This window comes from Martes martes, assembly GCF_963455335.1.
Source record: "Martes martes genome assembly, chromosome: 6".
Taxonomy (NCBI): domain Eukaryota; kingdom Metazoa; phylum Chordata; class Mammalia; order Carnivora; family Mustelidae; genus Martes; species Martes martes.
This window is the reverse complement of record NC_137893.1, coordinates 101,151,608-101,174,734: the sequence shown is the minus strand read 5'-3', so window position 1 is coordinate 101,174,734 and position 23,127 is coordinate 101,151,608. Positions and strand designations below refer to the sequence as shown.

The following is a 23,127-nucleotide window of genomic DNA, read 5'->3' as shown; positions in this document are numbered from 1 at the left end:
CAGGTAGTAAATATTTTAGCCTTTATATGCCATACAGTCTCTGTCACAATTACTCAATTGTGCTTTTTTGGTGTGAAGGCCCTGTTGACAGAATGGCGTTGTCCTCAATAAAACTTTATTTACAAACACAGGCAGCAGCCTGGATTTGGTCCATGGGCTGTATTTTTCTGACTCCCAGTCTAGAATGTTCAGTACTTTCTAAAAAGGGTACATTTTCTAATTTCATATTAGGTGTTTGTGATATTTATGAAGCTGATTTCTCTCTACAGAGTTTGAAATTTTACTTTCAGTTTGATTTTCGGTGGGAAGAATAACCGTGACCTAAGATATCATTGACTAATTCAGGAGGTCTTTTGTTGTCAGCATTAATGAAGCTGTAAATCATAATTGCATTGGCATATTTTGCTAGACAAAAGGACTATGAAAGCTACTGGCTACTTCATTAAAGTAAAAACTGCTTCATTAAAGGTACTTGGAGACAGGCTTTGGTGACTGCTGAAAAAGAATTCATAAGGCTTTTGTTTTTAATGAAAGTTCTGTGTATTTGCTTAATTTTTCTTCTCAATGGTAGATGGAATTTAATTTTTGTACCTCAAAACCTTTGCACTATGAGACTCCAATGAGCATAAATAATTTTACTTAGTATTTTTAAACTAGGAGAGGATTGTTTCCTAAAATGTCATCAGCAAGTAGAGTACAAATATAAATAACAATCCTGAGTACCAGGCAAAAGCACATAAAGAGACCTAATTAAGTGATAGGGAGGGAAGCAGACCTCCTGTTCACTGAATTAAGATGTGATGTGTCACATATGGGAACCATGAGATGTAGAGTCTTCTTTAAGTACAAGGATTTGGAGTGATGATACCTCCTGCATTTGTCTATGAAACAAGTGTTTTTGAAGTAGGATTTAGACTCCCTTTGCACTGGGGGTGGGGAGTATAATTGTTTGTCCTTGGATCAGGCCCTTCTTGTAGGTGGGGTAGGGAGGGAAGAAGGGAAGAGGACAGTGTCTCTTTCTTGGTTGGCTCTGTTACAGTCTGTGAGTTCCTGCTTTTGTCGGACTAACACTGACTAACCTTTGGTGAGGCATATGCAAAAGGCATCCAAATTCTGGCTGTTCAAGAAGAATTTGCATCACCTCTTTCAACTCCCCACTTAGCATCTGCCCTGACAGTCTCCTGCAGAGGCTCTTGTGCCTGGGATCCCCATCAAGAATGGTGGGACATTCTCTTGATGCATGGCAAAGCCACACATTCCTGATTTTTCCAAGTAGCAAATGGATCGCTTCACTGCCAGCCCTGTCTCAGCCCTCCCATCTCACTCCAATTGCCCTCTCCGCTTGCTCAAATAAGCACGGTGGGCAAATCCACAAGACCTCTAAGTGAGCAGATAGCCACTGTGGACTGAGACGCCAGTATCCCCTTTGTGTAGGCACCTCAATCCTCTGAACGACTCTTTTATAGTTTCTCCCTCATTGGATTGTAAGAGGCACCTTTACTTTCCTATGGGTAGAGAAGGGAAAAGGCTCCTTCAAGAACCACTGATGGCTCCTGGGCAGCAAAAAAGTCTCATTCAACATCCTGCTTCAAGATCTTGTGCTAGGCAAATGGTGATGGTGAAGGAGAAACGTGGAGAGATTAGAAATATTGAGGAGATACTATTTACAGGACTTGGCGATTTGATTATATTCGATTGGATACAGGGATTAAAGGAAAAAAAAGGATGCAAGGAAAATATTAGAGTAGAATCAGTTTGGGAGTTCATGTATCACAAATTCAGTTTTTGGTAAGTTGAGTTCTATGTGCTATTCAGATGTCATTCAGATGTCGATGTCCCATGGGAAATGAGTTACACGTACAGTGGACCCTTGAACAACATGGGTTTGAACTATGTGGGTCCACTTATATGTGGATTTTTTTTTTCAATAAAAACAGTAGAATACTATAAATGCATTTTCTCTTTCTTAAGTTTTTTTTTAACATTTTCTTTCATCTAGCTTACTTTATAAGAATATAATATATAATATATATATCATACATGGTGTATTTTAAGTGACTATATATAATTGTAAAGCTTCTGGTCAACAGGAGGCCATTAATAGTTATATTTTTGGGAAGTCAAAAGTTATAAACAGATTTCAACTGTGTGTGTGGGGGTTGACATCCAGAACCCCACATTATTCAAGGTTCAGCTATACTTCAACAGCCAGGTCTTCAAACACGTGTAAATTTGTGAGTCTTTTTTTTTTTTTTAAGATTTTAAATTATTTATTTATTTATTTGACAGAGAGATAGAGAACACAAGTAGGCAAAGCGGCAAGCAGAGGGGGAGGGAGAAGCAGGCTTCCTGCTGAGCAGGGAGCCCGATGTAGGGCTTGATCTCAGAACCCTGGGATCATGACCTGAGCCGAAGGCAGACACTTAACCAATGAGCCACCCAGGCACCTCTAAATTTGTGAGTCTTCTGAATAAAATCTTCTAGGGAGATAGTGGAGGATGAAAAGAAGGAGGTGTCTAGGATTGATCTTTGAGGAATGCTGATGTTTAATGGTAGGGTGGATAGGAATACATATTCCAAGGAGACTGAGAGGCAGCAGCCATAGAAGTAAAAGGAAAACCAAGAGGTGGTTTCCGAAGTGCATAAAATGCTTAAGTCCAAGGGAAATGATGAGATAACGAGTGAGTGGCAGAAGGGTGATTTGTGGATTATTCTATTTATGTTGCTCCTACTGATGCATGAAGACATTAACCAAATGGAAATGCAAATGCAAATGGAAGCATTATGAAACTCTTGTAGATGTATTTGGAATGTTCATGTTGCTAAATAAAAATTTATCTCAGTAATTTGCTTCCCATGTGTGTTATAATCAGTTCCAGAGAGACTTCATTTATCATAAAGGCAATGCTTTATGCATCACAAGGAAAACATTATAAACTAAAGGGTTTCCCATAAAGGAATATAATTTCATTCCTTACAGATTTTTAAGTGTTTGTGTCTAAAGGCAATGTTATTATCTGTTCTTTCTTCTACAATTTCTTATAGTATCTCTTATGCTGTATGCTAGGTTAATGCTCGAGTATCAGGAAAATGTTTAAATAACTGCTTGAATTGTATGAAGCTTATTATAAAGAAAATGTTACACAACTGTTTTCAATCTTTCATGATAGAAAACAAGAACACTGTTTCATCTTCAGCCATTGAGATGTGGGTAACAACAAAACGGAACTTCTGCCTGTAAAGAATGAACAGTGGTTGGTTCCTAGAGAACAGACTAAAACTGGCTTAAGTGAACCATGAGTTGGAGATATTCTGGGGCATGGTCTTGGTTTCCTTGGTCGTGGGCATTGCTACAAGTGAAAATGTCTTTTGGAATGTACAGTTTTCAATTTCTCTCTGATTGAAGCATCTTGTGATTGAATATGACAGTTTTCACAATTTGATACCAGTGTACTTTTTAAGACTTATTTCCCACCACTCCCTTATTTTGACTCTCCATTTCAGGAAAACTCTAGTCTCTAAATATGGCCTTTGTGCTACTGGGTCAGATTTTTTTCTAAATCTTTAAAAAATTCAGCTCAGATGTCACTTCTACCATGAAACCTTCCACAGCACCCCAATAAAATACAATCTGTCTTTCCTACTGATTTCTTTAGCTTCATGAGATGCCACTTATTTAAAATAAACTTATCCATTCAATAAATATTTATTGAGTGTCTACTGTGTGTCAGACTCTATATTTATGATAGGTGCTGGGAATAAAGCATTTCTTGTTTTTATGGAGTTTGCATTCTTATAGCATTATAGTGGTTGAGACCACATATTCTGGGGCTAGTTTTCCTGGGTTTACATCCTGGTTATATTACTTTCTAGCTGTGTAATCTTGTTTAATTGTTATGTTTCTGAGCATTAAGAGCTCCAACTAAAAGCTGGAAATAAAACATAACTACCTGAACCAAATGTTTTTGGCTTGGATTTGTAGATCATCCCAGACCAATGTCTTTCCCTTTCTTTCTAGCTGGAGCAGTCCTTGTCTTCTTCTCTTGGTCATGAAACCAGGTTGCACCTCCTACAACAGACCCACTGTCTATAGAACAGCTGTGTCTGGTCTAATTGGAGATGGGATGAACTTTTCAGAGAGTGGTACTTCTCTGCCTCTCTATCTCTTGATTTCCTGTGAGCACCTAGTATGTCACAAACCTGTGGCCAGCTCTATATCTCAGTTCCTTACCCAGGTTCCCCTTCTTTCCTGCCCTATTGCCCTCTTCTTGTCCTCCAGCTTCCCTGGGATTGCCCACCAAATACAGAGCTAGCATATGTTTTTGGTTCAGGCTCTATTTTCTAAGGAGCTTGGCTTATTGTGAGGATTAAGTGGAAAGTGCTCAGGACAGTACCTGGAACAGAGTAGATAATAAAATGCTAGCCATTATTAATGTGACAAAAGTAAATGAGAGCACAGAGAGGGGTCTAGGTTAAGAGAAGAAAGGTTATCTCTCTTGGATTCTTGAAAGAAATGCTATTTAAGCAAAAACCTGGAGGTTGAGCAGCCAAGTATAGGATTTGACAGTAGGGTGTATTTGTGGTGAATATGCCAGGCAGAAGGGACATAATGTTTTAAATCCTAGAAATAAGAAAGAGCACATGTTTAAAGGATTGGATGCATTGATAACTAAAATTCATTATCTGTTGCATTCAGTTGTAACTATGTGTGTGTGTGTGTGTGTGTGTGTGTGTGTGTGTGTGTTTGGTGGAAATAGTAAAATTTATCGAATATTCTACTCTCTTCCCTATCTTTCCCAGTCCTCTTGCAGTTCTGGATAATGAAATGTGAAGAAAGTGACATGAGTCACTCCAGGACTGAGCCAGGGTAAAGTCTACATTCTTCCTCTGCTACAGTGATCAGAGACCACATGTTCTAGATAGATGGAATGCAACATGATAAAGCTGCCATCACTCAGTTGCCTGAGTAATTCCCAGGCAAAGCAGAGGTTCCTGCTGACCTGCCTGTAGTAAGAGCAAGAAATAATTATTTGTTGAGCTAAGCCCACCAGAACTTGGGATTGGTTTGTTATTGCAGCATAACTTAGTTTAGCCTGACTAATACAGCGAGTAATCTTCCTGAATACAATGTTAACTACAATGTTAATCTTCCTGACTACAATGTTAATCTTCCTAACTACAATGGCCCTGAATTAGGGCCATGCCTAGGGTTAGGCAAGAGAGATGCCTGTGGTACAAAGTTGAAAGAGGCACTCACTTTTAGGTTTATGCAAGTGATGACATTATGAACAAAGCAGGATGAGTGGGAGGGAGAGTGGTAAGAGAGGAGGTCTGAGGGGTTGTGGCTTTGAAGACCATTGGAATATCTTTGGATTTATAGTGGAGTTATTTTTTTTTTCTTCAAAAATCTAATTGGCTTCATTAAATGATTCATGAATCAGGCAGCATCCTATCTAGCAAGAAGAGAGATGCTCCCTATAGTGGAATTATGGTTAACTCCTCATTTTCTATGAAATAAGGCAAGGAAATTTCAAGAAAACCAAAAGATAGAGGAATTCATTTAGACAATGAAAACTTGCTTTCATTATTTAAAACAAAATTGTGCACCAAAACCCCTGGGATCATGACCTGAGACAAAGGCAGACACTTAACTGACTGAGCCACTTAGGTATCCCCCCCACTTTTTTGAAAAAAATATTTTATTTATTTATTTGAGAGAGAGAGAGCATGGGGGGGAGGGGAAGAGAGAGAGGAATAAGCAGACTGCCTACTGAGTGAGAGCCTGATGCAGGGCCAGATCCCAGGAGCTGAGGCAGAAGCTTAAGCAGACTAAGCCACCTCGGCATGCCCCTGAGACTTTCTTTTGAGTGAAATCCATGGTTACAGAAGTACCACTCTATTGGTTTTAGAGTCATTTCTTTAGGGAGGATAAAAAATAATTCAACTTAAGCTTAGGTTCCTAAATAATAGTCTCCTGTTAAACCAGACTTCTTATTTGGTTCTAACTCTCTGTCTTTTCACACTGCTGTTGAATTTGAAACATGCTATGTGTGTACGTGGTGGAGTGGCAGTGTGTTGCTCCTACTGGGTTAGAATCCAAATTGTAATGTGAAAAGGAATGTCATGCTTTTCTTCCTTGATAAAATGACTTATCTGAAAATGGCCAGAACAAATCCAGAATACCATAATGCGGTTTGGAAACCAATAAATGCTGAACTGGTCATGTGTTTCTTTAAGCTCCAGTTATAAGGGGCATATATCTGTAATCTGAAATAATAGGTTTCATGAAGGGTGTCCTAACCAGCAGCAATATTCTGTTCTGTATCCTCTGTAGACTGGCTGTAGAAATTTGCTTTTGGAAAAAGTACATGTTTTTCTAAGAAGCTATTAGATGAATGAAAATTTAATGCATAACTGTCCGTGGTGATTGGATATTTGAAAGATATTGCCAAAAGAGAAACAATGAGATGCATTCAGAGAAGATTGTGTATTGGATGTGCTCAATTCTTAGAAAAATAAATGTGGGAACATCTAATCTCATCACAGTTGGATACATATGTTTTTGCAAATGGAATGTAATTTTCTAAAAATGTCAGCCGTGTGTGTCTCATAGATACTGAAAACATATGTTAATTGTTGGCAGCAGCCAAGGGAAGCTATGGTGCTTTTAATTTAAATTTAAATACACGGTTGGTGAGTGAGCACTCAGCAATGATGGGAATGCACTAGAGTGATAGTGCCTGTGGTGTGGAGTCAGGGAGACTGAGAGAGAGAGGAGCAGCCAGTGGTGAAGGAGGGCTTTGAAGGCACTCAGAAGTCTGAGGAGAAATGCATATGGTGGCCGTGCTGTAGCAGCTGGGAGAATGTGGTGGAACATTGGCCAGAAGGGGCCAGATTCAGAGTCTGAGACCATTACCTTCCAATGCAAAATGATTTGAGGGACACTAGAGCACATCACTCTCCCTGCCCCCACTTTTCCAGTCAGCTCTTCCATTGGCTTCCAAGAGTGTTCCTTGGGAACACTGCTTCTGCTCGATGTTTTTGATATTTATGCGTTTCTATTAAAACAAGGTGCAGAGGCAGGGAGGAGGTGATACAGAGGGAAGCCACAGGTAAGTTTGGGATACAATGAATTAAACAAATGAAACGGGTTATCTTTACTTTTGGAAAGCTTTTAATACATATATGCTAATAGGAATTGGAAGTCTCATAAGGGGAAAACAGCAACTCTCAAAATGACCTGAACACACATCTTATTTTTCCCTCTGCAATCTCTCATAAGACAAGTGTTTGTGAAATATGCTTGGGAAATGCTGGCTGGGGATGCCTAAAATTTGTCTGTCAGCTAATTATTCAGTTGAGTTAAGATATTAAGATACGAACCCCCCTTTTAAAATAAATATAAAGATATTTTTGGAGGTCCTACAGTGTGAGCCATTATCTAGTACATATACCGCAACACTGACACAGCAGGTGATGGGTTGCATTTTTTTTTTTTAAGATTTTATTTATTTGACAGAGAGAGAGAGAAAGAGAGATGTCACAAGTAGGCAGAGAAGCAGGCAGAGAAAGGGGGAAGCAGGCTCCCTGCTGAGCAGAGAGCCCAATGCAGGACTTGATCCCAGGACCTTGAGACCATGACCTGAGCTGAAGGCAGAGGCTTAACCCACTGAGCCACCCAGGTGCCCAATGGGTTGTTTGTTAACTGACCAGGAGCCAATAGCAGGTGAACAAGAGATGAAGGAATGGGGTGCATGCATGTGGACTTTAAGTGGTGAGCCTCTGAGATTAGAGGAGGTGTATTTGAGATGCAGGTAGAGGGAAGTGGTTGGAGGTATTACCATATCAGTATGGAGAGCTGGGGCAGCCTGCACTTGCTAAATAGCGGAGGAGAGCTGAAGGAGGGGAATGAAAAAGTAGGGGAGACAGACTCTGACTTTGAGGCTAAGATCTAAGTACCTAAGTTTAAAAATTATATGCCCTTAGAAATAAATGACTTGAGAGCTTCTGTTTGCAAAAACAGTGCTTTTTAAATGTTATTGTTGAAAACTAGGGTGAGCTTTGTCAAGAATCTCAGAAAGTCCAAAATTTCTCAGGAATGTTTAAAGAATGAGAAAGATATGAATCCTTTTAGCGAGAAAAGTTATTCTTAAGATATCACTTATTTATTTATTTATTTATTTATTATTATTATTTTTTAAAGATTTTATTTATTTATTTCTGAGAGAGAGAGAGAGAGAGTGAGCACAGGCAGAGTGGCAGAGGAAGAAGCAGGCTCCCTGCGGAGCAAGGAGCCCGATGTGGGACTCTATCCCAGGACGCTGGGATCACGACCTGAGCCGAAGGCAGCCGCATAACCAACTGAGCCACCCAGGCGTCCCTTAAGATATCACTTTAATCATGGAATAACATACTATTGCGGAAAATCCAAAAAAATACAAAATAAAGAGTGAAAGAAAAATCATCCATATCATCCACAATTTCTCAATCTAGAAATAACTACTACGTCTAGTTTAGCATATTATCTTCCGGTCTCCCTGGCCTCCCCTTATTCCTTCCTCTTCCCCTCCCTCCCAAATTGTGTAATTTTTTCCCAAATTGTGTAATTTTGACTGATAGTAAATACTGAACATAAAATTTTAATGAGGATACTATAATTAAAGCCAGGGGTTGGAAAATCTGGTCTGTCACCTGTTTTTGTAAAACCCATGAGCTAAGAATGTTTTTGACATTTTTAAATATTTGAAAAGAATCAAAACAATGATATTTCATGACATCTGAAAATTATACGAATTCAAATTTCAATGTCGATTAATAAAGTTTTATTGGAACCCAGCCGCACCCACTTACTTAACTATTGTCTGTGTTGCTTTCACATCGACAATGCAGAGCAGTAGTTGTGACAGAAAAAGCATGGTCTACAAAGCCTTAAATAGTTACTATTGGGAGTTTTGCAGAAAATGTTTGGTGACTTCTTATTTAACAAATCCACAATTTTGGAGCATTTTTGTTGTTGTTGTTGTTGTCCATTTTAAATAATGTTTTAACTGGTATCTTTGGTCACAAATCTTTTCCTACTTTTCAGATTATTCTATTTGGGTATTTTCCTAAAACTAAAATTACTGTGTCAAAGGGCATGAATATTTTAAGGCCTCTGATTCATAATGCCAAATTTCTTTCCAGAAAGTTCAAACTAAGTTCTACTCCCCCACAAGCATACAAGAACTACAGAGATTTTCTTTTTGGCAATACAATCTCTATACTACCCTGCCTTAACTATTTTAAATTCAGTAATAAAACAGTGTTAATAAAATACAACCTTGCTAGTAATAAGGATTTGCTGGGGGAGTAAGTTTCATACGCTCTATAATTTTTTATCTGTCCTTTTAAAACTGCCCTGATTCTTACAGCTTCTGTTCTTGACACCTCCTGTCGTGAGACCTCGTAGAACATGCCTGCTCCTCAGTCATTGTAAATAGGAGTATGTCATGGAGAAATACCTCCCTTTAGTATGAGAAATAGAAGATTCATCAGAGTTTGTACCTGATTCTGTATAAATCTGAGAATAGGGCTCGCTTGCTTACCTACATGACTTGTATTTTGAATGTCCGATTTTAGACTTTACAAATTCTAATTGAACCCACCACACTCATTTCGCCATCAGCTAATCAATATATTTACCTCCTGAATGGGGAAGCATTGTTGGTTTCAGTCCCATGTGAGACTAAAAAGGGTATAGATTTGCACTTGAAAAGAGGCTTGAAACTGTTGTTTTAATGTTATTTGGTTGGTGGAGTTGGAAAATAGATATTTAAAGCTTCAAAATCTTAAGTGTAGATTTTGCTCCTCCCTAGTGTGAAACGAATTTATGTTAGGGAGGATATCTTTTTGAATCTCTTCCTATTTGAGACTTTACTTCTGATACTGCACCAAAGCGATGTCTTGGTTCTGATTCTGAATATTTGCTTAAGTTTTCGAAGATCTAATTGGACACTAAAACTTTTCATTTTTTTCCCTATTCACTGGGAAAATACATTTTTTTTTTAAGTAAGAAACTTTTCCTGACACTAAACTTGAAAGTGCTAAAAGTAAGTTTCATTCTATTAGGGTTTAAAGGAAAATACAGTGGTTGCTTACGAGTACTTCCCATCTCTGTCCACGTTCCTGCATCCACCAGAAATAAAAGGGCTGGATCTGAAACCCTGTAAGTTGTCCTCAGACTAAGCTTTCCAGATCCTTAAGGAAGAGCAGGGTGAGAGGGACTGGGGCAGAAAAGTGATATGAGAATGTTGAATTACTTTTAATTAAGCCTGGTGTTAGGTTAGTTGGCATTTAGAAAACTTCATGCTTTTATTCTGCAACTATTTAATGGGTTAAGGTCGTGCCTGAAAATACTCTAGGGGCGCCTGGGTGGCTCAGTCAGTTAAGCCTCTGGCTCTTGATCTCAGCTCAGTTCTTGATCTCAGAGTCACCGGACTGGCCCTGTGTGGGGCTCCATGCTCAGTTCAGAGTCTGCTTGTCCCTCTCTCTCTTTGCACCCCCAACCCCTGCTTGTGTTCTCTCTCTTTCTCTATCTAAAAAAAAAAAAAAAAAAAAAAAAGTCTAAAAATACTCTAGAATCCATTGGTTTTTCTTTAGGAAAAAAAAAATCAGAAAAACCAGTAGAGAGATTCTATAATCCTTCCATCTTTAGAATTCATCAGTCACTAGAAGAGAACCTTGGGTGAGGATCTTCGGCTGAGCCAAGCACACCTCCCAGAATGGTCACTGTTCACATTTAGAAGTGTGCAATGATTATCCTGCACTGCCCTTCTCCCAGAGATCAGCTATGGTGAGAGGTAGGCTGGTATTCTCTCTATACACCATTTTTTTTTTTTTTAAATCAGGTATATTGTGGGGTTCTTGAATTCAGGCTTAAGGACTTTATCCAATGTGAGCTCCCAGAGGGCTGAGGGGAAAGCCACATCTCTCCTGGACACAGATTCTAGCAGATGACTCTGTTACAGCTAAGGGACTGCTCTTTTGAATAACTTGGCATGTCTGCGAGGTCGGCATGTGGCAAGCCAAGGCATTCATCCCCACCCTTTAGTGTTGCACTGAGGCTTCCCAAGTATGCTTTTGGCTGGGAAAAACCTTGGCAGAGCCGGGGAGATATTTCTCTTCCTCTTCCTTACAACAAGATGTCATGCAGGCAGGTGGCCTAATTTATGATGGCAGGTTCTAGAGATAGCCTCTAATAAAAAAAGAGGCATGTATATCCTTAAGAAAAGATTAGTTTTACAAGGCTCTGTGCAGTTAGACTGGGAAAAAATCCATAGAAAACACTAAGTACACACACATTCTCCCTTTTAGGAACCATGATCAATCTAGAAGGTTTGGAAGGAAAGATTTTATACCCAGAATTGAAAAAGAAGGTGATGAATCTAGAGGACACCTGATTCAATTAGCTCTGATTTACAGAATATAGGAAGTAAGAAAATAAAATGCAGGTTATAATGTATGACAGTAACTATGGCTTGCCTGACCCACAGAGGTTCAAGCACTTTACATCTGGAAAGGGACCACGGACATAATTTCAATGACCATTCCAATTTTTCATATGACATATGGTAAAGTATCTCTTAAATCTGGTCAAAGCAACCTTTATAAAACCAAAGTATTGGGAATTAAACAGAATTGAAATATAAGGGAATGAGTGCTGAATCATTTACCTGGGGGAAAACATGCAACTTGGATAATAAATGACTTACTAAGACAGAAAAAATCTAGGATTACTACCATGAATTGGGAAGCCAAAAATACAGGATTGCCTTTCCTTTTTTAATGCAAGCAGCACACCATGGGATGTCTTCTTCAAGTGGTCATCACTGATAATTTCCTACATGAACCATTATCCAGGGAACTATACTGCACTTGAAACAATCTTGAAGTGTTAAGAAAGCTCTTAGAGGAATAAAATATGACCTTTAAGAAAAGCTAAGGAACTGGGATTGTTATAGTTTTTAGAAAACTATATTAAATACCTTCAATATCTCCAAATATTTTTCATTTTCCCTCTTCCCTACATGCATGTGCATGTGTGCACACAGATCCATTGGAACTTGAAGTAATTAGCTTTTTATATATATATTTGTTAACTTTGAAGTTAATGGGACGTGGACTTTTTTTTTTTTTTTTTTAATATATCCCAACCCATTACTAACCATGTCTAAAAAGAATTCAGGGACTTGGAAAATCCTTTTTGACAGGTCTCTATTTCCAATTTTTAACTGTAAATCAAAGGAAAACCAGTACTGAATATGTGTTTTCACTTTAGATACAACATTTCAATCATAAATGAATTAACCAACAAAGAATTTATTTTCCTTTTACTTTTGATGATGCCTGTATATAAATGACTTCAACACAAAGACCAATTGCCTCTTCTTTCTTCACTGTAACAACCATAATGAAGCATCTTTTGAAGAGTTTCTGTAGGTAGGAGCCTAACAAGAAACCATTGCCATAGCTGGTTAGAAATAGGGTAGTTCCTCATTTCTATGTTATGGTTCAAGTCTAGGAAAGTTGAATTTGCCTTTCAGCCCTATGAAAAAAATGTAAGAAATGTGACCCAAACCTCGGGGAATGTGAATTCATTCAGTATTCTCTTGGCCAGAAGAAATTGGGACTCTGATAATAAGAAAAAGAAGAACTATGAAATGGAAGAATTATCTCTAAATTTTTTCTGACTGCACATTTGGGTATATTTGGGTTTTTTTTTGCATCTTTACCTGCTAATTTGGGTGTCTCACATTTGGATCTAAGGACATGCCCTCAGAAATAAGAACTAAAGATCATCCAACCAAATTAGAATGATTCATTTTGTCTTAGACTTTTGGACTTTTAGGGGAACTTATAAAAATATTCATTATTGATGTCAAACTCTGATATTAAGAAATGATTTGCTGTTTAGCATTTCAAGCTATAAATTTAAGAAGGATTTAAGACACAAAATGATTTTATATTGACAATCTTCTTAAGTTTCTTTCAGCTTTGAAATTGCTTTTGGGTGTTCAATTTAGGGCCCTCCTCATTGAAAGGAACAGAAACCCAATTCAAATTAGCTTATACAAAAAAGGGATTTACTGGCTCAAGGGAAAAGCATCCAGAAGGAGGCCTTGTTTCAGTAGTGGCTGGATGTAGATATTCAACTGGTGTCTGTTGCTTGTTCTTGTTTTCCTATAGTTCTGCCATTCTCTGTGTTGGCTTCATTTTCAGTCAGCTTCTTCTAGGTGGATTTAGGCTTACATGGTCTTTCGGGTTCAAAATCCAAGAAAAAACAATAACAACAAAAACTCCTCTTTCCCACCCTTCCAAAGTTCCAGAAAGATCTCTAACTGGCCTAATTTGGGTCATTCGCCCATCCCTAAACCAATCTGTATGGACGATTCTTTCTGTGGATTCATTGGTCCAGGGATGTTATCGTGGGAGCCATCACCAGGGACTATTAGAATCACTACTGAAAAATCATGGACCTCAGGCCTGTGAAGTATTTTCCAACTATTTCCACAGTAGGGCTATCATAAGCCATATCTTTTTAGATAGAATACAATTAGTATGTATTAGCCCTTTGGATTTAACCATCAAACTGGAAGTGCATCTACAATCCAAGAATGTAGGTGTTGAAAGGAACAGGAAGTGGTCTCCGTAGTTGGTTCTGAAGAAGTCCTAAGGGAATGGCATCACTTTCCTTTCTCTGTAGTAGCTGTTTTATTTTGTTCCATCTAGCACTCATTCCTTCTTTTTATGGTACCAGCATCCTGATTTCCTTTGCGTGTTTCTTCTTCTTAAGGCTTCTTGAATTCAGACTTAAAGGCTTTGTCAAATGTGTTTCAGTTAGGCCAGTACAATTAGATGCCTTGTTCTCTCCTAATCTAAGGTATTGGCTGGTGACCCATGCTAGCTAGGCCAGTGAAACTCACTATCCTTATACACTGAGTAGATTAATATATGAATGGGAAAAAAATGTTGTTCATTTCTACCACTGGTGATATCCTTTTAAAAATGCTGAATAGTTCCTGTTATCTCTGCAACTTTATCTGGTTCTTCTTTTCCCAAACGTAGTTTTCCAGCCCTTCTGTGAGCTACTCATATATTTCCAAAGGATTCATTTTCCATGTAGATTGGAAACAGTTCTTGTTCCCAGACTGGTTGCAGCCTGCAAAACGAAATGGCAGAAAGCCTGGTACTCTGGTGCTCTGGTGTTCTGGAGCCTTGGATAGTTGGAAAAGCCAAGTTCTCTGCCTAGTAATGAAGCTAGTATGATCAATACTAGAAGGAAGGTAAGAAACACAGAAGGAAATAAGAAGCTGGCTCTCTGGGACCCTTGCATACACCTCTTGTTATGAAGTGTCTGATTGTCAGAGGAGATAATGACATTTACTGCAAAAATGCATTTGGGCTATAGTTTGGGGTCCAAGGTCAGAATGGGCTAGTCTCTCCATCCCACATCCCTGTTTATAAATGCTTTAGGCAGAGGCTAGGGAGATGGTCAGCACACTGAAGCTACTGCCTGGAAACCAGAATCCTCAGTAGCTGTTTAGATTGAAGGATATGACTAGTCAAGTTACTGACCTTCAGTTTCTAGTCTCTGAAATTGACCAGAAGCCTCCTAGAGTTTAAAAGACTTGTCTTCCCAGGTAGACCTCAACCTTGACAACAATATCCTATGCTCAGTGGTCAAAGGAGATCCTCCTAGAGGGCAGATTAAGGGGCTACCAGTGGGCTGACCATCCTTCCATGCATCCCACCATGATTGTCACTATATCCTGCAAAACAGAAATAGCCAAGACTGTTCCATGGAAGAGAAGTGAGTGTCCTGGTCAGAAGTTCCCATGTGAAGAATACCCAGGGTGCTGACTGCTTCAAAGTTGGCCACCTAGTAAAGCCATGCCCTCATGACTTTGGGAACTACATAAGTCCACTCCGTATTTTAAAGAATACCACTGGCACAGAGCTGAATTTATGGTCAGATTGATCAGATAATACCTAATTCCTGGTTGTCAGCTGGTACAAGGTTTAGACATTTCCCCACCAGTGGCTTTGGGTCTGTCAGTCCTCTAGCTAAGGGAGTGTGCATGTAACCCAAGCCAAGCTAAATGGTCTCTCTCTCTGGACTTTGGGTCTTGGACAGAGTGCAGCAAGGGCAGGAAAAACAGACGCAGTCTATTTTCTCAAGCTGTGTTGCCTTTACAAGACTGTTGAGCAGTAATTGCTACACAGAATCTGGTCCTACACAGACTATCTTTCTCTAAGCATGGTTTTCCAGCCTTCCTTTCATTTCTACGGCCAGTATCTTTCTAATAAATTCCTTTTGCTGTTGAACTCAACCAGAGTTGGTTTCTGTGAGTTGGAGCCCCAAGACCATCAGGTAATGCACCCTTTCCTTTCCCAGGCTTCCTATTGTTCTTTTGAAACTTCTCATTCTCTTCACACATACCCTTGATTTAAAGGGTGAGGAAGGACATAATAAGATTGGCTTGGGATGATTCTGCCCACAATCCTAGAGAGAGCATTTGAGAACTTCCTGCCTTTGTGAATAGTTTATTATTTGAGGGTGATTTTAGCTACTTGTGAGGGAGGACAGGGGCTTGTTTTGTTCACAGCTCTGTCCCCAAAGTCTAGCCTGCTGCCTGGAACAGCATCAGTGCATTCAGTATATATACACTAAGGTGGTTCTCCACTGGTCTTGTCACATCAGCAAATCTGTTCATTCAATAAATATTTGTTTATTGTTCACATGGGAATATAATGGTGAGCAATATAGATATGACACTTGTTTTCCAGTGATACTGACTTTTAATTGTATCTGTTTGGGTCAGCTGTAGTAGATTGGTTAAATATGCTTTAGTTGTTGAGAATCGGAGACTTAAAATGCAATAATATAGCAATAATGTAGACTTATTCTCCTGAAGAACAGGAAGAATTATTATCTTGAGCAGGAGGAAGCCCTGAATAGTCAGGGAAGAAGACATTTCTAAGAAAGAAGTATATCAATTACGGGCAATCTTTTTGTAACACAGCTCCTTCTATATCCATAGCCTGGGCTTGGATATTTTAAATTTAAATGAAAAGTTTTAACATTTAAATGTGTGTGTGTGTGTGTATATATATATATTCACACACACCTATATATACACATATATAGTATTATATATAATAACTTATTGAGGAATAAACTTAGCAGCTTAAAATGACATAAATGAATTATGTCTGAGTTCTGTAGGTCAGAAGTCTGAGCATGGAGGGTCTGAGGCAGCAGAAGTTGAGGTATGGCTAGGGTTTAGAGGATAAGAAGGGGAGGAAGTGGGGAAGAAGTGGCAAATCCTGAGGGTGGAGAAAAAAGAGACTTGGAGACATTTTAAGGAGTTCTGAGCTTATTTTAAGAGCAATGGAAAACCATGTTAGCATTTTAATTAGGAGAGGGTCATATTTACTTTAGAGTGAAGAATGAGGCAAAGTCTCATCTTAAACAATTGGCTGAATGGTAGTGAATTTGAGAAAAGCAGGGAATTCAGAGAGGAGGAGCAGGTTTTTAGGAGAGGGAACAGAAAAATAATAAAAATAAATAATAAATAGAAAGAAAAAAAATAATAAACAACTCAGGCTTGACCACATTGTATTTGAAGTGCTTGCCATTCATACAAGTGAAGCTGTTCAGCAGACACTTTGGATACTGGCTAAAAGTTCGAGAAAGAGACCTGGGTTGGAGATGTAGACATGGGAATACACGAGTGGCTTTTAACCTTTTAGTACATGAAAAGAAGAGGGTCATGTCTGAGAATCTAAACAGTCATGGTACTTCTCCCCAGAAAACTACTGTATATATATGGCTGCTATCTATATCTCCATATTGGGGAAGTTGTGGTCATATTTTCATTGATATGATCAGGAAGAAACATATCTGAATACCAATGGACTATAACATGAATGAATAAGGAAATGCAGAAATGAATGAATGAATGAGGAAATGAATGAGGAAATGCAGAAAATGATAATCATCCCAAGATGATTGTATTTGATCTGAACTTAGTAGGATTTAGTTGTTGAAGGCAGGCAGGCATTTCTTTGTGAAGGCTCTCCCCTGGGGAGAAATTGAGTCACACATTCACTCAGCCCATATTTACTGAGCACCTGCTATATTGCAGGTATTGTTCTAGATGCAGAAAGTAAAGCTAGGCATAAGACCAATTCTTTTTCCTCAGGACGCTTCTCTTGAGATGGATGCAAAGCAACAGAACAAATAATACACTTTCAAGGAATGATAAGTAATGTGTTGAAAATGAAGTGGAGTTAGGGGATGTGAATGGTTGTGGGAGTTCCATTTGGATGGAGTATGCAGGAAGGACTCTCTGGAAGGGGCATTTGAGACCTGAATAAAGGGAAGCGGGCAACTATGATAAAGTGTGAGACGGAGCTTTGGAGGTAGATGAAGTAGGGAGAGAACAACACGCTGGTGTGTATAAGGAAGGACAAGCAGGCCACACGGGGGAGAGGGTGAAGGGGTAAAGCTGAGTGAGAAGTGGAGAAAGTGACAGGTGAGGGGGCTAAGGGGGTCCAGGGCACATGGGAGTTCTAAGCACATGAAGGTTAAGAACTTTCTGGTGCTCTGTGAGTAATGGACAGAGCAACAGAGCACTTTATTTCATAGGCAGTCTCCTTATTCCAGAACTTCCTGTAACTTCCAGGTCCTCAAAGGTAACTGCCTACCTATTTGAAAGTGAACTCCTCTCAGGTGTTCGGGCAGCTATTACCTTAGGTTAAGGGCAGGTACAAGAGTCAGCTGCTGGGCGGACCAGGGTGACAGACCCTGGCGCCCCCTGGGGGCCGTTCTCAGGCGCTAAGGAAGGTAGGCAACGCGCCCCAGGTGCTCGCCTCCTTAGGTGCTCGTCCGCTCACCCTCCGCGCTCCTTTATCTTTCCCGCTTCCGGGGTAGCTCCTCAGCCGCCTCTCCCGTCGCGCAGTCTCTGGTCCTGGCAGGATTTGAGCTGAGCGTGTTTCCACCAGGGTTAATTAGCGGTTCGCACTTGCAGATCGCGATCCAAAACCCACCCTCTGGCCTTGCCCACCGGAAAGGGGGCGGGAGTGCTAACCTTATCTCCCGGGCTCCGCCTCCAGGGGGCCGAGAGCGAGCTTCGGAGCCGAGGCGCTCTGCACTGGCCACTGCCGGCAGACGGGGCGACGGGGCGACGGGGCTCGGCACGGAGGGTAGCAAACCCTCTTCAGCCCAGATTCTGCCCGGGTTGGGGCTGGTCGCTGCCTGGGACGCCCCCCGAAGCCCTGGTGCAACACGCTGCTGGCTGCGACCGCCACGCTGACCCTGGACGCCGCGCCAGGTAAGGTGACAGCGCCGTCTCCCCTCTCCCTGCTAGAGTAACAAATAGGGGTTTCAAGGCTAGCCGTCCCGGGGCTGCAGTTTCTCCCCTGCGCTGAAGCGCTTGGTGAACCGAGAGATCAACCCTGCACCCAGGCTGGAGGCTGGGATGTCAGGATTTGTCCTACAAAGTTACTGGGTGTTCCTGAATCATGGGAGGTTCGTTGGGAGCTCGTTTGTGCCGCGGGGTCTTTGGCCCCGGGAATTCTTATTGTGTGGCAATGTACGCCCCTGAACCCATCGTCCCCTTGGAAGGGGCGGTGGCGTCCACACGTGGCGCGCCGGGAGCGTGGGCGAGCGCACAGGGCGGTGGGCGGTGTATTTGGCCCAGAAAGTTCTTTAATGGTGCTGCACAGGACAGGAGCTTGGGGGAACTTTAAAAAGCTTGGTACTTGAGCAGCACCCTAAACCAATTAAATGAGAATCTGTAGGAATGGGACTTGGGGGCATCCACGTTTAAAAACAGCTCTTTTCGGGTGATTTCCATGCAGAACAGCTTGGGAACCAGTGAGTTAAAGGAGTTGTTCTCAGAATGTCATCTCTGGCCAGCTGTATGAGCATCACCTGGGAACTTTAAGGGACGATCTAGAGCCCAGGCCGACACTCTGGGAGTAAGGTTTAGCTCTCTGTGTTTCCATAAACCCTCCAGGTGATGGTTGCGTTTACCTACTTTTGAGAACTACTGGGTTGGATCTCAGTTAAGGTAAGGGCAAACACCTGCAAATTCCCCTCCACAGGGGCAGGAGTAAAGGGAACACTTTTCAGAAAATCCTAGGTGTGCATCAGTAGGGTTTTACCCTATCCAAAACAAAACACGCCCCCCCCCCCAAAAAAAAACCACACTGGGAACTTTGGAGGATCCTGTAAAGGGTAGAGACTTAGCTATCATCTTGAGCAATTTTTACATGGTAGAATCTGTGTACTTTAGGAGAGAATAGGAATTTAGGTTTTTCTTTTTTCTTTTTCTTTCTTTCTTTTTTTTTTTTAAGAGTTGAAATGAAGCCGAAGAAGAAATGTACATTAAGAGCCTTCTAGTTGTAATAACATGAGTCTTTGGCTCCCAATGAGATGATACCAGATCATCCTTGTCATCAGTGTACATTACAGGACTCTCTCTCTCTTTTTTTTAAACCAGTTAGAGGTTTAAGGGATTCATGCCAATTCTCCAGAGTGAAAGGGAAATTCAGCATTGCAGGTCTCTGGATTATCTAAAGTTACTCCTTTTTTTTTCTTTCTTTTAATAGAGATCTGAGATTTCAAAATTTTGGCTAAAAAAAAAAATTCCAGCTGTTTCTAAGTCATCAGTACAGAAATAGAATGACTTTGCAAATAGGCTTAAATGGATTAGAAAATCTGATGTTGGATAAAAAGCTAGAATAGGCATGATTCCAGTCCCACCACATGTGTGCCTGGTGAACACAGTGCTACCCGTAGCAAGACTTTCTGTACAGGAAACGTTTATTTCCCAAACTGGCATTTTCTGTGCCAGTTTGTGATTGCAATATATAGACTTCTTGAGGGGCAGGTACTAAGCTTGTGTTTAGAGAACTGGGGAAAATACAGGTAGTGTTAAGGAACAGGAGCCTTTGTTGGGGCTCAAGACTCAGGTTCAAAATATGCTGTGGGAACATATTCAAAATTTGCTCTGGGAGAGTTGCATAACTTCTCTGAGCCTCAGTTTCCCCATCTGTAAAAGGAGGACTATAGTAATACAATGCATCCTTCATAGTTCTCACATTGTTGTCAGAGTAAAGTGAAATAATGCTTCTAAAGTGTTTAAAATAGTAAATTAAATATACACACACCACACTCACACTAAGAACAAAAAACTCTAATCCTCAAATGCCTTGAAATGAAAAGTATGTTGATAACATGGTCAGATTTTGTATTAAATCTAACCCTTAGAATTTATAGCTTTTGCTTCTTACCAGAATGTGAACATAAGAATATTTTCAAATTCTCTTCATAATTTTATTGCATGTTTTATATGGAACTTTCTAGAATTTTTTTTTTTTTTTACCTTGATTAGCTTCAAGTCATTTGATCTTTATTCACTCTCTGTGGTAAAGTATTTCATTCACTATCTGGTGGATTTTATAATCCATTAACATTCACATTTAAATAGTCTTAAGGTCTGTTTCTCCTTAATATATCAGTCCTTAGACAATTCAGATGGGAAGAGAGCATCTAAAGGTGGCAGGCTGTGGTATCCAAGAGAGCCTCCTGGGAAATACCATCTGGTATTTCTTAGGTTCTTGAGAGTGAGCATAGAATGAAACCTTATTCAGCTACATGAAGGTTTGTTGAAGAGGATATAAGAGAAGGGAAAATGAGGATACAGAGCAAGGACAGGCCTAAACTGGCAAAAAGGGTTAGGTGAGGTAATTTAAGAGTTCTTTTTCAGGGCACCTGGGTGGCTCAGTGAGTTAAGCCTCTGCCTTTGGCTCAGGTCATGATCTCAGGGTCCTGGGATCCAGCCCTGCATTGGGGTCTTTGCTCAGCTGTGAGCCTGCTTCCCCCTCCCTCTCTGCCTGCCTCTCTGCCTACTTGTGATCTGTCAAAAAAATAAATTAAATCTTTAAAAAAAAAAGAGTTCTTTTTCTCCTTGACTGCGATAATTTCAAAATGCTTCAAACCACATACATAAAAAGCAATTCTTTGCGCATCATTTGATTGGAACTGATCTGGATGATCATCTTAGGACCAGATAGTTCTGGTGAAAAAACATGGTATCAATTTCAAAAAGGATGCCAAATTATTCTGTACTTTGAACGTAGTCTTGATTATCCTTTGATTTCAATGATAAGTTGAATATTAGATTTCTAACTTAGAGCACCTTTTTATAACTCATCTTGACTCTTAGAATTCAAGATGTTACACCTGCCTATTACTAATCTTCTGTTACTTCCTGGAGACTAAACGTAATGCAAGTTCCAGCATATAAGCATTCTCGAGCATGTAAACTCCTTCATTCGGGCAATCAGTCTCTATTAGGATACTTTTGACATTACAAGTGAATGTTATTAAAATGAATATAATTAGAATTTAATGTTACTAAATGCCATTACAATTTAATTTGAGTAGAGTTTTCTGTTTAACTCACTTTGTATGAAATGAGGAGTAGCTTTGGGGATGAAAAGGAAAGATCAGAGGTACATCTCTTGATGGGAAAAATGAAGGCATGTGGAAGCGAATTCAAACTCACAGGAATCAAATCACGTGTTCTGGATAATTTATCTGAAGAGCTAAGAGAGTCAGTGACAGGATGTGGCAGCACTGTTGCAGTGAGTGGCCAATTAGAAATGATAAATACTGCAATGCATAAAATAAAAAATGATTTTATAATTCTCCACTTACATGCATAAGGATTGGAGCAGAGATAGTCTTAGAGAAGCTAGCCTAATTGCACTTGATTTGCATAACCTGGCTCACTTAGAAAGGTTTTGATGAGCATTACCTGGCATTCATTTAGTTCATTTTGAGGGCCCTACTTTGTTCCAAAGTGGATGGTTTTACTATTAAGGCCAATCTTGGAAGTCTTGTGAGTAAAACACATCAGTGGAAATGGATACATGTTTTTATTTTGTATTTATTGTCTTTGGATTATATTTCTTAGCATGCAATAGTAATTCCTTAGCTGGATTCATTATCATTCTTGAGAGAAACAAAGTAGAAATGTTTATTTTTGGCATGTGGTCTAGTCTCATGCAAACAAGATCAGCCATGGAGGCCAAATTCCCCAACTTTCTTTTCCATGTTATGGTTGGGGACACTCTTCAGCCAGGCTGCCTAGTCTTTTTTTTTTTTTTTTTTAAGATTTATTTATTTATTTGACAGACAGAGATCACAAGTAGGCAGAGAAGCAGGCTCCCTCCTGAGCAGAGAGCCCGACGTGCGGCTCGATCCCAGGACTCGATTCCAGGACCCCGGGATCATGACCTGAGCCGAAGGCAGAGGCTTTAATCCACTGAGCCACCCAGGTGCCCCCAGACTGCCTAGTCTTGTCTTGTATCTGACCCTGTCACTTATGAATTGTTTGAAGTTGGACAAGTTGCATATATTTTTTTGCTTCTGTTTCCTCATTAGAAAATTGGGAAAACAGTACCCACCTCAGCAGGGTTGTAATATGGAGTAAATGTGTTAATGTATATAAGGTTCTTTTAACACTGCCTGACTCACAGTAAAAGCTTAATAAGAATTTGCTGTTATTTTACTTTGGACTTAATGAATGGTTTAAGCTGAGGCTCTCTTTTCTGTTTTCACCTCTTAAAAATGGAATCCTAAAAAAAGTAGCTTAGACTATGTTCATTTGATGGTTTTTCTGTTTTAGATAGTGGGAGAATTTGTTTCAGAATAAGTGAAGTACTTCAAATTTCTCAGAAAATGATACACCATTTTGAATACCATTTATGAAAAAAGTTCCCAGATGCTGCTGCTGCTGCTGCTGGCCAGAGACCACACTTTGAGAATCACTGCTTTAACCTACTGGTTCTCAAACTTGACTGAACATCAGTATCACCGAGTACAGTTCTTTCTTTCTTTATTATTTTTTTAAAAAGATTTTATTTGTTTATCTGAGAGAGAGACAGAGACAGAGAGAGTGGATAGGGTTGGGGAAGAGGGGTCACAGCGAACGGGAGACAGGGGTTGGGGGGTGGTAGCAGGAGAAGCAGACTCCCTGCTGAACAGGGAGCCCAACGTGGGGCTTGATTCCA

General features: G+C 40.0%; 1 protein-coding gene across 1 annotated transcript in view; it reads left to right on the top strand.

The window, feature by feature from the left end:
- Window positions 1-18,162: 18,162 nt before the first annotated feature.
- The window catches only part of COL21A1 (collagen type XXI alpha 1 chain), a 181,987-nt gene continuing 177,022 nt past the window's right edge, over window positions 18,163-23,127 (top strand). Inside the window, exon 1 of the mRNA XM_080805923.1 lies at window positions 18,163-18,374. The gene's annotated coding sequence lies outside the window, so the exon portion shown is untranslated. The remainder of the gene's footprint in view (window positions 18,375-23,127) is intronic.